This window comes from Odontesthes bonariensis, chromosome 11, assembly GCF_027942865.1.
Source record: "Odontesthes bonariensis isolate fOdoBon6 chromosome 11, fOdoBon6.hap1, whole genome shotgun sequence".
NCBI classification, from domain to species: Eukaryota; Metazoa; Chordata; class Actinopteri; order Atheriniformes; family Atherinopsidae; genus Odontesthes; species Odontesthes bonariensis.
The window spans coordinates 29,755,959-29,767,744 of NC_134516.1; the positions used below are offsets into that span (position 1 = coordinate 29,755,959).

Sequence of the window (11,786 nt, forward strand, 5' to 3'; positions counted from 1 at the left end):
GTTGTGTCATGTTTGTGTCACATAAGACTGACATCACAGGACTTTTGGACCTCCTTGCTATAACGACCCCACACACATTGAGGTGGTTGTGAGTAAGTACTGGTGGAAAAGAGCTTAATGTAGCAGGAGAACTGCCTCATCGCACATCAGAATTGTGTATGTTAATGGGAGGAACTGAAGGCCCGTCTTCAGAGATAAATGCCCTTTTTCACCATGGCCTGACATGGCTTTCTTCATGGTGTTCTAATATGCAAGTAAGATTTAAGCATGAAATTAATGTCAGGAGTGGGATTTGAACCCACATCTCCTTTGGGAGACCAGAAGTCCCTGTGCTAAGGAAGGAATGAAGCCTTGAGTCTGGCGCCTTAGACCGCTCGGCCATCCTGACACTGTTACTTCCGTGACTGTAAAATACAACAAACGTGAACCAAAATGCAAAACGCTACTCCACTTGACTATATTCGACTCAGGTTTTAGGGTTTTCCATGAGGGAGTAACAGCTGGTAGCAGGTACATTTTTAGCACCTCCACGGCAGGGATTCGAGTTGAGTCGAGCCGAAAATGTGACATCTACAGACCGCAGGCCACTGATTGGCCAGGGAGTGATGTCACTGGATGAGTAATGAAGGCAAGAGAGGGCCAGAGGCCATGGGTCGTTATTCAGATTTTTCTTATTTTGTTTTAAAGTGAATGATCATACTTGAGCAAAAAGGGAATACAGAAATGACATGAGCCCAAAGAAAGGTAAACATAATGCTCTTGCTCAAGTTTGAATGTTTTTGATTCATATTGTGCATTTCAGGAGGTTTGTGATCATTCAAAGAGGCACCACTGAGGACGCTGTGATGGTGGTAACTGAGCTGAACTTTGACTTTAAGGGCTGGATCAAACATCTGTTGATTACTAAAACTGCTACGCCCAACGTGGGGCTCGAACCCACGACCCTGAGATTAAGAGTCTCATGCTCTACCGACTGAGCTAGCCGGGCTAATCACATGTTATAAAACATGCCTTCCGAGAAAAAAAGACGAGATAAAACAAGCCTAAGTCAACTTTCAGAGATTTAGAATGACATCAGAACACATTCCTCCCTTTTCAACCTCTACCTACTCCACTCGACTGGATCCCACTCAACTGTTAGGGTTTTCCATGAGGTAATACCACGTGGCACCAGGTGGTACATTTTTAGCACCTACTCGGTCGGGGTCGAGTTGAGTTGAGCCGAAAATGTGACATCTACAGACTGCAGGCCACTGATTGGCCAGGGAGTGATGTCACTGGATGAGCCATGAAAGCCACTCCTTAACAAGAACCGGCAACAGCAACAGTTGGATTTTATGTATTCTGTGATCGTCAACGAGGTGGATTGCTAGTGTTGTGGAGAAATTAGAGTCGAATCCCGCGTTGGTCAGCCGTCCATTGGGGAGTTTATTGAACAAACCGTCACAGCAAATGTGCATACAGAATGTACAAAATGTCCACCGTCTTCATACTGTGAACCAACTTTATACTGGTTTAATCATAACATGCATGCGTCATCCGGACTCAATCTCTTTCTGCGACGCCGAGCGTCTGCCCTAAATGTAAACAGCCCATACTACCTTTTACCCATATTCATATGAACCAGTCAACAAGGCCCAGGATGTAACTAGGCCAGAAGTCATGAGCATGTCATGACATCCTTCTCCCACACTAGACGCAAAGACATAGACCAAGCAGCAGGTATACCTTTGCCTCGATGTCCTAAATTGTTGTGTCATGTTTGTGTCACATAAGACTGACATCACAGGACTTTTGGACCTCCTTGCTATAACGACCCCACCCACATTGAGGTGGTTGTGAGTAAGTACTAGTGGAAAAGAGCTTAATGTTGCAGGAGAACTGCCTCATCGCACATCAGAATTGTGTATGTTAATGGGAGGAACTGAAGGCCCGTCTTCAGAGATAAATGCCCTTTTTCACCATGGCCTGACACGGCTTTCTTCATGGTCTTCTAATATGCAAGTAAGATTTAAGCATGAAATTAATGTCAGGAGTGGGATTTGAACCCACGTCTCCTTTGGGAGACCAGAAGTCCCTGTGCTAAGGAAGGAATGAAGCCTTGAGTCTGGCACCTTAGACCGCTCGGCCATCCTGACACCATTACTTCCCTTACTGTGTAAAATACGACAAACGTGAACCAAAATTCAAAACGCTACTCCACTTGACTATATTCGACTCAGGTTTTAGGGTTTTTCACGAGGGAGTAACAGCTGGTAGCAGGTACATTTTTAGCACCTACACGGCAGGGATTCGAGTTGAGTCGAGCCGAAAATGTGACGTCTACAGACTGCAGGCCACTGATTGGCCAGGGAGTGATGTCACTGGATGAGTAATGAAGGCAAGAGAGGGCCAGAGGCCATGGGTCGTTATTCAGATTTTTCTTATTTTGTTTTAAAGTGAATGATCATACTTGAGCAAAAAGGGAATACAGAAATGACATGAGCCCAAAGAAAGGTAAACATAAGGCTCTTGCGCAAGTTTGAATGTTTTTGATTCATATTGTGCATTTCAGGAGGTTTGTGATCATTCAAAGAGGCACCACTTAGGACGCTGTGATGGTGGTAACAGAGCTGGACTTTGACTTTAAGTGCTGGATCAAACATCTGTTGATTACTAAAACTGCTACGCCCAACGTGGGGCTCGAACCCACGACCCTGAGATTAAGAGTCTCATGCTCTACCGACTGAGCTAGCCGGGCTAATCACATGTTATAAAACATGCCTTCCGAAAAAAAAGACGAGATAAAACAAGCCTAAGTCAACTTTCAGAGATTTAGAATGACATCAGAACACATTCCTCCCTTTCCAACCTCTACCTACTCCACTCGACTGGATCCCACTCAACTGTTAGGGTTTTCCATGAGGTAATACCACGTGGCACCAGGTGGTACATTTTTAGCACCTACTCGGTCGGGGTCGAGTTGAGTTGAGCCCAAAATGTGACATCTACAGACTGCAGGCCACTGATTGGCCAGGGAGTGATGTCACTGGATGAGTCATGAAAGCCACTCCTTAACAAGAACCGGCAACAGCAACAGTTGGATTTTATGTATTCTGTGATCGTCAACGAGGTGGATTGCTAGACGCAAAGACATAGACCAAGCAGCAGGTAAACCTTTGCCTCGATGTCCTAAATTGTTGTGTCATGTTTGTGTCACATAAGACTGATATCACAGGACTTTTGGACCTCCTTGCTATAACGACCCCACCCACATTGAGGTGGTTGTGAGTAAGTACTGGTGGAAAAGAGCTTAATGTTGCAGGAGAACTGCCTCATCGCACATCAGAATTGTGTATGTTAATGGGAGGAACTGAAGGCCCGTCTTCAGAGATAAATACCCTTTTTCACCATGGCCTGACATGGCTTTCTTAATGGTCTTCTAATATGCAAGTAAGATTTAAGCATTAAATTAATGTCAGGAGTGGGATTTGAACCCACGTCTCCTTTGGGAGACCAGAAGTCCCTGTGCTAAGGAAGGAATGAAGCCTTGAGTCTGGCGCCTTAGACCGCTCGGCCATCCTGACACCATTACTTCCCTGACTGTGTAAAATACCACAAACGTGAACCAAAATTCAAAACGCTACTCCACTTGACTATATTCGACTCAGGTTTTAGGGTTTTTCATGAGGGAGTAACAGCTGGTAGCAGGTACATTTTTAGCACCTACACGGCAGGGATTCGAGTTGAGTCGAGCCGAAAATGTGACGTCTACAGACTGCAGGCCACTGATTGGCCAGGGAGTGATGTCACTGGATGAGTAATGAAGGCATGAGAGGGCCAGAGGCCATGGGTCGTTATTCAGATTTTTCTTATTCTGTTTTAAAGTGAATGATCATACTTGAGCAAAAAGGAAATACAGAAATGACGTAAGCACAAAGAAAGGTAAACATAATGCTCTTGCGCAAGTTTGAATGTTTTTGATTCATATTGTGCATTTCAGGAGGTTTGTGATCATTCAAAGAGGCACCACTGAGGACGCTGTGATGGTGGTAACAGAGCTGGACTTTGACTTTAAGGGCTGGATCAAACATCTGTTGATTACTAAAACTGCTACGCCCAACGTGGGGCTCGAACCCACGACCCTGAGATTAAGAGTCTCATGTTCTACCGACTGAGCTAGCCGGGCTAATCGCATGTTATAAAATATGCCTTCCGACAAAAAAGACGAGATAAAACAAGCCTAAGTCAACTTTCAGAGATTTAGAATGACATCAGAACACATTCCTCCTTTTCAACCTCTACTTACTCCACTCGACTGGATCCCACTCAGCTGTTAGGGTTTTCCATGAGGTAATACCACCTGGCACCAGGTGGTACATTTTTAGCACCTACTCGGTCGGGGTCGAGTTTAGTTGAGCCCAAAATGTGACATCTACAGACTGCAGGCCACTGATTGGCCAGGGAGTGATGTCACTGGATGAGTCATGAAAGCCACTCCTTAACAAGAACCGGCAACAGCAACAGTTGGATTTTATGTATTCTGTGATCGTCAACGAGGTGGATTGCTAGACGCAAAGACATAGACCAAGCAGCAGGTATACCTTTGCCTCAATGTCCTAAATTGTTGTGTCATGTTTGTATCACATAAGACTGACATCACAGGACTTTTGGACCTCCTTGCTATAACGACCCCACCCACATTGAGGTGGTTGTGAGTAAGTACTGGTGGAAAAGAGCTTAATGTTGCAGGAGAACTGCCTCATCGCACATCAGAATTAATAATAATAATAATACATTTTATATATAGGCACCTTTCATAGGCACTCAAGGGGGGTATTCCTAGAAAGTAGCTAAAGAAAGCCAGGCTGTAGCCGGAAAGCGTCGCTTGAACTGACACCATCTCCCAATTAAGCCTCAAGTCGTTCCATGAAGCCAGCTCAGCTGCATCTCAGTGAGGCTAATCCAAGCGAGGCTTACATAGCCTGGTTAAGTGCGAGTGTACGAGGAACGTAAGAAGCCCTGACGAGTGGATTGTGGAAAAACAGAGATGGCAGAAAAGGAGAACAAGACAAGAGCTTTTATTTTTTCGGCAGCTGAACAAATAATGCTTAAGGAGCTGCATGAGGATTTTAAAAGTTCATCATCAGAAATGGTAAAACAGCTGTGATCAATAAAGCGAAGAAACGGCATGGCAAACAACTGCAGACAGACTAAATAAGTTATGAAAGTTTCATACCATTGTCAATTGTTAGACATTTATTTTACTGTCCTCACGTATTTATGCTCTCCTCTTTGTGTTATAATTTGTTTACATAAAGCATGCTGAATTGTCTCTGTATGAGATGTACAGCACAAATATACTGGCCCTGCTCACTTTATTAATAACCCAATAATCGACACGCATCATCATACTTTGTGACTATATTATCCCGTGTGTGTGACCCAGATATTAATTTTTCACTGTTACATCTCACCAGGAGCAATCTTAACAGCCAAAAGCGTACCTGGCAGCAGGTGAAGGTAAAGTACAGGAAAATATTTCAGAGTGGTAAGTAGCCTTTCAAGAAATGTGTTTGTCCAATAAAGAGAGCGCCAAACTAGATACAAGAAACTGAAAATAAAAAAGATCAAGCTAGAGATTATGAAACTGGAGAGGGACGTGTATAAATTCAGAAAAAGGAGAATTTCGTGTTGTGAACTGTATTTAATTCTGGTTTCTCTCCACAGCTTGAGAAACATGTAATAATAATTAAACAATTCAACACAACTTGAACTCAAACTTGTCATTATTGTACGGTTCATGCAACGTGTTAGAAATGTGTTTTTTACATTTATATTCACAGTGGGGTGCCATGACCTAAACGTGTGGAAAGTTATAAATCATCTCTGTCCATTTAGCCTTCTTACACTTGCTCTGACTTAAACTGCTACTGTGTCAATGCTAAATTATGAAAAGAAGTTCTAACTCAAAGGTCACAACAATAAGGATCAAAGGAAATATGTGTCCCTGTACAGGTCCCTCACTGTGTCAGGAGAAACTGAGTCCTTTCAGGCACTAGAACCTGCAGGGACTCAACGAAGAAAAGACTTGAGCCTGAAAAGTTGTCCACAAGACAAAATGTATAAAATATGAAGTATACTATTAATTTAAGATGGCTCTGTCAGAAGTCAGCCATGGTGCCTGAGAAGTTTAAGCAATGAACCTGTATTTAATTTGGCCAAAGGTCATTTCTATCCGTGCCCTTGTTTTAGCATGTGAATGTGCATGTGAATGTGCATGTGCATGTGCATGTGTATGCTTCTTTCTGAACACAACACCCAGTGTGGACACATCATGGCTGGGACAGCAGCAGCCACAAACACGTCCAAACTTTCTGTATTCAGCAGATGTGGAATATAGCTGATGGAATATAGCTGATGGATCACTTTTTAAAGAAAGTCCACCAAAACTTTGGACACATTCTGAGTCTCCACAAAAGAAGAAGAAATGTTGTTGAAAAGTCAGTTTGTCATTTTATCGAGGTCTCTCTGCTCTTTGTGTAACTTAGATATTCTACATCTGAAATGATTCTTTATAAAGTATTTTATTCAAATAAAACGATAACCTCTGATCTGAAGACAGCTGATTTAGTGCCGGTCACATGATCACATCATTTATAGGATTAAAAACATGTTAGATTTGTACAAAAGAGCCTCAGATTATCAACACTGATTATTTTAGATCTAAAGAAATGAATGATCACTTTTCTTTGTGCGACACGTTTCCATCAAAGTGTGAGACGATATGAATGAATGAATGAATGAATGAATGAATGAATGAATGAATGAATGAATGAGTTCAGAGTTGGTTCAAACAGCTCTTCAACATGTTGAACTCATCAGTTACAGAGGAGACGGAGAGGTCATTTAAGGGCTGTAAATCATCTTTAATGGTGCCACATGTGACCAGTTTGTCTTTGTTACCATAACTGGACAAACTCTGATGATCAGGACTGAATAAATGTTACTGATCCATGTTCAGTTCAGCTCTAATGTAACTCATATCTGCTGGAACTGTGACGGAAGGGGACTTTTCATTTATGGTGATATCGCCCTCTTGTGGTGTAAATATAAACTGCATGATGTCAGTTTGGCCTCCCGGACTGCAGAAAATCCATATTTTTACTGAACTGCCACAAAAAGGACAGATCTGTCAAAGATGAAGAAAATAAATGTAGAATTATAAAGACTTTTCTCATCTTCTTGTTGAAGCTCCAACCTCCATCATATCATAAAGATCTCATCCATCCTTTCCCTGTTCCTGCTGCACACACCTGTTGTAGTATAAGCAGCAGGGTATCAGAGTCTCCTGAGGTGACACCGCAGTCTGGAATACAGATGTTGGTAAATTGTTCAGAACAACATACTCACACTCACACATGCACCAAATTAAGCACAAGCTGTGTTTGTGGAACCAACAGGAGGCCGTTGATGTCTGCAGTGATTTTAGTGGCATTAAGACTCATTAGAGCGGAGTTATTGAATATTTCTGTAGCAGGTGTTGCAGCTGGCTGCACATGGAGACTAATGTTATTTTCCTGCTCCAAGGACAGCTTATTTTGCTCACTTTATTAATAACCCAATAATCGACACGCATCATCATACTTTGTGACTATATTATCCCGTGTGTGTGACCCAGATATTAATTTTTCACTGTTACATCTCACCAGGAGCAATCTTAACAGCCAAAAGCGTACCTGGCAGCAGGTGAAGGTAAAGTACAGGAAAATATTTCAGAGTGGTAAGTAGCCTTTCAAGAAATGTGTTTGTCCAATAAAGAGAGCGCCAAACTAGATACAAGAAACTGAAAATAAAAAAGATCAAGCTAGAGATTATGAAACTGGAGAGGGACGTGTATAAATTCAGAAAAAGGAGAATTTCGTGTTGTGAACTGTATTTAATTCTGGTTTCTCTCCACAGCTTGAGAAACATGTAATAATAATTAAACAATTCAACACAACTTGAACTCAAACTTGTCATTATTGTACGGTTCATGCAACGTGTTAGAAATGTGTTTTTTACATTTATATTCACAGTGGGGTGCCATGACCTAAACGTGTGGAAAGTTATAAATCATCTCTGTCCATTTAGCCTTCTTACACTTGCTCTGACTTAAACTGCTACTGTGTCAATGCTAAATTATGAAAAGAAGTTCTAACTCAAAGGTCACAACAATAAGGATCAAAGGAAATATGTGTCCCTGTACAGGTCCCTCACTGTGTCAGGAGAAACTGAGTCCTTTCAGGCACTAGAACCTGCAGGGACTCAACGAAGAAAAGACTTGAGCCTGAAAAGTTGTCCACAAGACAAAATGTATAAAATATGAAGTATACTATTAATTTAAGATGGCTCTGTCAGAAGTCAGCCATGGTGCCTGAGAAGTTTAAGCAATGAACCTGTATTTAATTTGGCCAAAGGTCATTTCTATCCGTGCCCTTGTTTTAGCATGTGAATGTGCATGTGAATGTGCATGTGCATGTGCATGTGTATGCTTCTTTCTGAACACAACACCCAGTGTGGACACATCATGGCTGGGACAGCAGCAGCCACAAACACGTCCAAACTTTCTGTATTCAGCAGATGTGGAATATAGCTGATGGAATATAGCTGATGGATCACTTTTTAAAGAAAGTCCACCAAAACTTTGGACACATTCTGAGTCTCCACAAAAGAAGAAGAAATGTTGTTGAAAAGTCAGTTTGTCATTTTATCGAGGTCTCTCTGCTCTTTGTGTAACTTAGATATTCTACATCTGAAATGATTCTTTATAAAGTATTTTATTCAAATAAAACGATAACCTCTGATCTGAAGACAGCTGATTTAGTGCCGGTCACATGATCACATCATTTATAGGATTAAAAACATGTTAGATTTGAACAAAAGAGCCTCAGATTATCAACACTGATTATTTTAGATCTAAAGAAATGAATGATCACTTTTCTTTGTGCGACACGTTTCCATCAAAGTGTGAGACGATATGAATGAATGAATGAATGAATGAATGAATGAGTTCAGAGTTGGTTCAAACAGCTCTTCAACATGTTGAACTCATCAGTTACAGAGGAGACGGAGAGGTCATTTAAGGGCTGTAAATCATCTTTAATGGTGCCACATGTGACCAGTTTGTCTTTGTTACCATAACTGGACAAACTCTGATGATCAGGACTGAATAAATGTTACTGATCCATGTTCAGTTCAGCTCTAATGTAACTCATATCTGCTGGAACTGTGACGGAAGGGGACTTTTCATTTATGGTGATATCGCCCTCTTGTGGTGTAAATATAAACTGCATGATGTCAGTTTGGCCTCCCGGACTGCAGAAAATCCATATTTTTACTGAACTGCCACAAAAAGGACAGATCTGTCAAAGATGAAGAAAATAAATGTAGAATTATAAAGACTTTTCTCATCTTCTTGTTGAAGCTCCAACCTCCATCATATCATAAAGATCTCATCCATCCTTTCCCTGTTCCTGCTGCACACACCTGTTGTAGTATAAGCAGCAGGGTATCAGAGTCTCCTGAGGTGACACCGCAGTCTGGAATACAGATGTTGGTAAATTGTTCAGAACAACATACTCACACTCACACATGCACCAAATTAAGCACAAGCTGTGTTTGTGGAACCAACAGGAGGCCGTTGATGTCTGCAGTGATTTTAGTGGCATTAAGACTCATTAGAGCGGAGTTATTGAATATTTCTGTAGCAGGTGTTGCAGCCGGCTGCACATGGAGACTAATGTTATTTTCCTGCTCCAAGGACAGCTTATTTGGATTCAAATGTTTATCTGATGGAGAGAGGTGGGATTTGATCTGGAACGACGCTTTATTTTGGAGGTATTTATTCAGCAAGTGCGAATCTGTCAATATGTGTCAAACTTTACCGAACCCTGTTGCTGTTGTTCTACCGCCGCCTCCATCTTTTAGTGTCCGCGTTAAAGCAATACAATGTAACTTCTCAAAAAGCCCATTATGGAGCTCCCCCTACAGGCTTGGAGGTAATGTACGGTTACACTGTCGTAAATACAACACCCTTTCGCTTTCACGTTTCACGTTTGTTGACGAACCGGCGAGAAGTCAGAAGGTGCAAGCTATGTCGACCGAGAAGGTAAGAGTAATCAAACCAAACAGCTGAAAACTTTCTACTGTATACACTTAAAAACATGGAGCCTCATGTGTTTGTTCTTGTGGACAACTTTCCTGTTAGCTGAAACATTTCAGAGTTCTCCTCAGACTGTATTCAGTGGGCATAAAGGTGTCTTTAACAGAGGGAACGAGGATTTATCTCTGTGCTTCACCCCGGCAGAAGCAGCCAGCGAGGGGGCGGGGCTTGTTCCAAACGCTCAGCTGCTCTCCCATTGGTTATTACTTATGACGTCAGAGACGGACAAAGTTCCTACTGGCTCCTAAAGCCGGTGTAGCGGAAGTGGTTCTGGAGGCAGCAGCGACACTTGTAATGTTCACAGCTTCTGTTTGACACCTCAGAGTTTATAAAACTCATACAACACTATCAGAACACATGGTCACCATAGGAACCTTTATAAGTTCAGGCTTTCTAAAGTAACGGGACAAACACACATCAGTCCAATCCAGATGTTTTTCTCATCTTTTCATAGTTTCCTGTTTTGCCTTCATAACTCAGATGGAATCAGTCAGTGAAAAACACAGCAGGCTGTGAGAGAAAGTAAAGGTGTTCACCAGACCAACCCAGGCTGAACCTGAGGGATGCATCACTGAAATTACTGAGCACATCATCAGACAGGAGAAGAAGAAGCCCATTTTCACTGATATCAGCATCAGATAGCAGACCTGGAGGTGCTTTTCTTTCTACAGCTGGCCTTCACTCCTCTGTGTCTTCTCTCCAACCATCTTTGTCCCAACCATTGCATCTGTGGTGTTCAGCACATCTGCAGCATCAGGCCCGCTGGCTCCGTTCTGCTCGTCTTCTGCAGACGGAGCTTTTTCATGGCAGGAAACCATCCAGAGAGTCAGGATTCTGCAGGAACCACTGGAAGACTTTCACTTCCTCCTTTAGTTGAACGCTTCATCAAACTGACATCATGCAGTTCCTCTATTCGCCACCAGAGGGAGACACATCTCCATCAATGCAGAGTCCAGCTCAGTATTACTGACAGTACTTCACAGCCACTGAGAGGACACATTTAAATCAGTAACATACAAAGAAATGATTTCTATATTTGAGCCAGGCTTCCACCTCCATATAAGACACACACTGTGTCCTCATACAACAAGCAGCTCTCCTGTCTGAGCTTCACATCTTTACAGTTAGCATCAGCACACACAGCATGTTGATGAAGATTCTCACTCATCCAGGTCATGGTAATCCTAAGAGCTCACATCTTCTGGCCTAAAAGGCCTCTAGCAAAGAGCCAGATAAAACCAGCCACCCACTCTCCAGATAAAGGGCCTTATGAGCTGCTGAAGTTCTTCAGGTAAATAAGTTTATATTAGTTTCTCTTTTGGTCAGAGGCTCTGGTGCTCTAGAGTTACACCAAGTGTTTCTGAACGTTAGCTGCAACACCTTTAAAACCTGTTTTATCTCCATGCAAACAACAGATAATCCTAACTGTCCTGTAGTTCGTAATGTGTCAGATCTCCATTTATTCCATCTCTTTCGCTGCAGTTTTAAAACTTCATTACATTTGTTTTGTTGTTGAACCACCAAACCAGCTCAGAAGACACAGTATTTAATGGCTATCAGGTTGAGTGGAGGATGTAAATGAACAAGTGGTTCCCTTCAAGCA

At 42.2% G+C, this 11,786-nt stretch overlaps 6 non-coding genes across 6 annotated transcripts; all 6 read right to left on the reverse strand.

Moving 5' to 3' along the window:
• Positions 1 to 277: 277 nt before the first annotated feature.
• trnal-caa (transfer RNA leucine (anticodon CAA)) lies at positions 278 to 388 on the reverse strand. Its single transcript has 2 exons — positions 351 to 388; positions 278 to 323 (listed from the first exon to the last, which is right to left on the reverse strand). It is a non-coding gene; the product is annotated as a tRNA-Leu (tRNA).
• Positions 389 to 915: 527 nt separating this feature from the next.
• On the reverse strand, positions 916 to 988 carry trnak-cuu (transfer RNA lysine (anticodon CUU)). The gene has a single exon. It is a non-coding gene; the product is annotated as a tRNA-Lys (tRNA).
• Positions 989 to 2,027: 1,039 nt separating this feature from the next.
• trnal-caa (transfer RNA leucine (anticodon CAA)) lies at positions 2,028 to 2,138 on the reverse strand. Its single transcript has 2 exons — positions 2,101 to 2,138; positions 2,028 to 2,073 (listed from the first exon to the last, which is right to left on the reverse strand). It is a non-coding gene; the product is annotated as a tRNA-Leu (tRNA).
• Positions 2,139 to 2,667: 529 nt separating this feature from the next.
• trnak-cuu (transfer RNA lysine (anticodon CUU)) lies at positions 2,668 to 2,740 on the reverse strand. The gene has a single exon. It is a non-coding gene; the product is annotated as a tRNA-Lys (tRNA).
• Positions 2,741 to 3,455: 715 nt separating this feature from the next.
• On the reverse strand, positions 3,456 to 3,566 carry trnal-caa (transfer RNA leucine (anticodon CAA)). The gene is made up of 2 exons: positions 3,529 to 3,566; positions 3,456 to 3,501 (listed from the first exon to the last, which is right to left on the reverse strand). It is a non-coding gene; the product is annotated as a tRNA-Leu (tRNA).
• A 529-nt stretch (positions 3,567 to 4,095) lies between these two features.
• On the reverse strand, positions 4,096 to 4,168 carry trnak-cuu (transfer RNA lysine (anticodon CUU)). The gene has a single exon. It is a non-coding gene; the product is annotated as a tRNA-Lys (tRNA).
• Between the last annotated feature and the right edge of the window lie 7,618 nt (positions 4,169 to 11,786).